This window comes from Pelodiscus sinensis, chromosome 1 (assembly GCF_052426305.1).
Source record: "Pelodiscus sinensis isolate ZL-2025 chromosome 1, ASM5242630v1, whole genome shotgun sequence".
Lineage (NCBI taxonomy): Eukaryota > Metazoa > Chordata > Testudines > Trionychidae > Pelodiscus > Pelodiscus sinensis.
In genome coordinates, this window is record NC_143052.1 from 276,597,545 (window position 1) to 276,601,469 (window position 3,925).

Sequence of the window (3,925 nt, forward strand, 5' to 3'; positions counted from 1 at the left end):
TTTCCTATGTCTAGTAAACACATCTACATGGATCCGTCAATGGAGCCATGTAGTCTAGACATACCCTAAGATTCTATGGAAACTGGAAAGCTTACCCTGCAAAGTCTGCTTCATTTTCTCATGTGTATTATCCTATGGATGTACACGGGGCAGGGAAAACAGACTTTAAATTCTGACCTTATATAGTTAAACTTTCATTCCCATTAAACTTATTTTGCTGACTTAGGCCTTGTCTACACACATTTTTATACTGATATTATGGTTCTTTGTGTGTGGGTGTGAAGGACTTTTTTATTGTTAAACAAGCATAGTTAAACAAAAAAACCTCCTAAGTGGCCACAGTTACAATACAATTTTGTCCACACTGGAGATAGTTTGCCTCTTTTACTCTCTTAGCATAAATAGTGGCATAGCTATTTTTTTTCAGAGAAGAACTAAAATTCCAGTCATACAAACAATGAAGCACATGCTTAGCTTTCTGACCTGTGAGTAGTACCATTAAAGTTAAACAATTCAGTGAGAATAAAAATGGGTATGACTAAGTGTCACATTTAGAAAAAAACACTTTCAGTCCATACACTAGATTTGTAGCATACTATCAGTCACTTCTCACATCTCATACCTCAGAGGTTTCTTTGTTAGAAGCATCCTAACAAGGTTAGAGTCACTCAAAAAAGAAATGGATAGTTATAAACAGAGATATTTTAAAATGTGTACAACAAACTTACCTGGAAATTCATTCTGCAAATTCAGTAAGAGCTATATGTTTTGGGAGGATCCGTTAAATTATTGGAGAGTAAACATAGTTCAATGGATACGCCAATGGGTGGGAACTAAGAGGGCCATAGACTAGTCATTTCACGTCTCTACCAATGCTCCCATGCTACTACCCTTCATAAATCTCTGCTGGTGATTTAAAGGGCCCGGGGTTCTCAGCCTTTTTGGAATGCCAGGCCCTGTGGCAACTGCTTCATTTGCCCTCCTTCCCCATCAGTGGGCCTGCCTATTGGCAAGAATTATATTAAAATAATACATGTTTTAGAAAAATCATTTACAAAACCTACATGTGAAGCCTCAACTTTCTGACAGCATTCCATTAGAAACAGAATTGTTCATAATCGTTACAAGATTCTTTCTATTATTACATAAATAAAGAAAATTGTTGCTTCTATGTGCTAGCTGCTAATGCAAGGGGTGAAAGGGATACCTTAAATATACTTTGAAAATGAAAATAAAGTTTACTATGACAGCATGGATACAGAACCTTTGGGATAAAATTGTAAAGGAAAATCATATATAAGCATATATAATTTTATTTTAAGTTTTCTTTTTTTTTCAGAACAACCTTTTCTTTAACTGTTATTAGTATGAGTCTATATTACTGTTCATTTGACCTTATGTACAATAGCTTTTTTGATGCATGTACCCAAGACAGCTTCAGCAGGAAAACAGAAAGTTCATTTCAGGCACTAGTAGCATTAGAAGAATAACAACAATAATAAAATCATCAGGCTTTCTTTTTTATCTCATTCTTTTTATGAAATGAGTGGATCTATCTGGTGTTTTTGTTTTAATTTTGAGGTATTAGTACCAATATTATGTGGATTGTGAGTATTGCTACTAGGGAGAAAGCCCATTTAAATAATTCAGGCTTGTGACAGGTGAATATGAATGGGTTCAAATTAGCCTCTGAAGTGTGTGTTTGCTTTATACAAAATGTCATCCTTTAGAAAACCATCTAATTCTCTAAGTGGAAAGGCATGGCCGAGTACCTCCTTCTTCCTTTTCCCTCCATGATTTACAAACTTGACATGGCCAGTCTTTAACTTCTGTTCATTATGATTTCATTCTCATGCTGGGAATAGGGGAAACCAAGTTACTTTTAAAAAATAGGCTGGCCCTGAGAAAAATCAGCCATGAAACAGCAGCAGTGCAATGAGAGAGCTGCTGATTATCTGTGTGAAGACAGACAGTGAACCTAATGTTTCCATCTGCTCAGGGTGCTTTTCTTGGAGTATATCCCAGCATCGTCCACTGAACACAATGATCCTGTCACAGATATTGCTGTATATGATATATTCAGTGCCTGCTATTTTCTGACTCTGAGCATGTTATTGGTGAACCTGGAATTCCACCTCTTCTTTATATATCATTATGACAGGTAAGATTACTTATTACACTTGGATAAATACTCATGAGGTTCTAATGCTTAGGGCTAGAGACTGGACACTTTCAGTGGTGGGCACTCAGATCTGGAATTTTGTCACTCCCTAAATCATACATTGCTTGTGCTCTTTGACCTTCAGAGTTAACTTTAAAGCATCTTACAAAAATTTGTGAAGTCCTGATTGTGTGATATATCTGTTCACTTAGGCTATGTCTACATTGGCTCCTATTACGGAATAGGGATGCAAATGTAGCACTTGGGAAGAGGCAAATCCGCGGGGGATTTAAATATCCCCCGTGGCATTTGCATTTTCATGGCCGCCGCTTTTTTCCGGCTTGGAGATAAGCTGGAGAAAAGCATCCAGACTGGCGCGATCCTCCGGAATAAAGCCCTATTCCGGAGGATCTCTTATTCCTACTTGCAATAAGAGATCCTCCGGAATAGGGCTTTATTCCGGAGGATCGCGCCAGTCTGGACGCTTTTCTCCGGCTTATCTCCAAGCCGGGAAAAAGCGTCGGCCATGAAAATGCAAATGCCGCGGGGGATATTTAAATCCCCCGCGGATTTGCCTCTTCCCAAGTGCTACATTAGCATGCCTATTCCGTAATAGGTGGCCAGTGTAGACACAGCCTTACAGTTTAACACTGTAATTACTGATTGATTAGATTTTAGTTTGGCAACTGTATGTATAGATAGATCTAGACACAGAAATATTTATATGTGTGTGTGTTCATAAGTCCAAGCACACATTTAAAAAAATCAATCAGTCTGGTTATTGGTGTCTGTTACTGCTGCATTTGCTGGGAGGTCTAGCCATGTGTTTATACAGAATTGAAGAGATTTTGTGCTGATCTGCTGAGAGAAAAGTCCAGCCAAGCTTGTTCATAGCTGGCTATTGTCTGATCTTGGGTTTCACATGGGTAACAGAATTCAAGACAATTTTACAAATCTGCAGAAGGTAGAGAAAACTACAGAGAAAATGAAGGCTCAACGCCTCGCCTTCTCTTTGATCATACAATTATGATAACTGCACATTAAATACATTAAATGCACATGCAAAAGGATTGCTGGATATCCAATTGCCTTTTGTGGATGGATTCACATAGTTTAAACTTTAATCTACCATGCCCATCATTTTTACAGTTTGGGCCCACTGTTTCTCCTTTAAAGTACTGGGAAATTGCCCTTTTTTTTTTTACCAGTTCTTTTATTTGCCTGTGACACTGGTTGAGCTATTTTGGAAATGCATCTAATGTTAGGAAATTACAGCTTGTAATGTAAAATGTATAATTTTATACTTAGGAGGTATAAATAACACTTGTAGTCTAGTCCCTGGATTTTACTCATATTTCAGTTCCTATCCTCTTATATCCAGGCTTAATCAAAAGAAAACTTACTCTGAATACCAATGAGTCAAAATACAAAATTTTAAAAGTAGTTTTGATATTATTTCTAAGACTTCCATGGCTATCCACAAAATAGAAAACTATCACATCATTCAGTTTCAGAGGGGAAAAAAAATCTTTCTAATTTTTACCTTCCTTAATCTTACTGATAGGAAAGGTCACCACACACTGTAGTTATACAAAGTTTAGATCATAAATAAATATTTCCTTACTAGATAACTTTTGTTCTCATGTGGCTATTGCCTATTTCCAGCAGTAGTCTGCTCTTTTAAAATGATCTGTGTGGGAGAGAACCTTGGGGAAATGACATCACGGATCACTGTGACTCATTCCAAGGCTCTAGCTTCCTTGA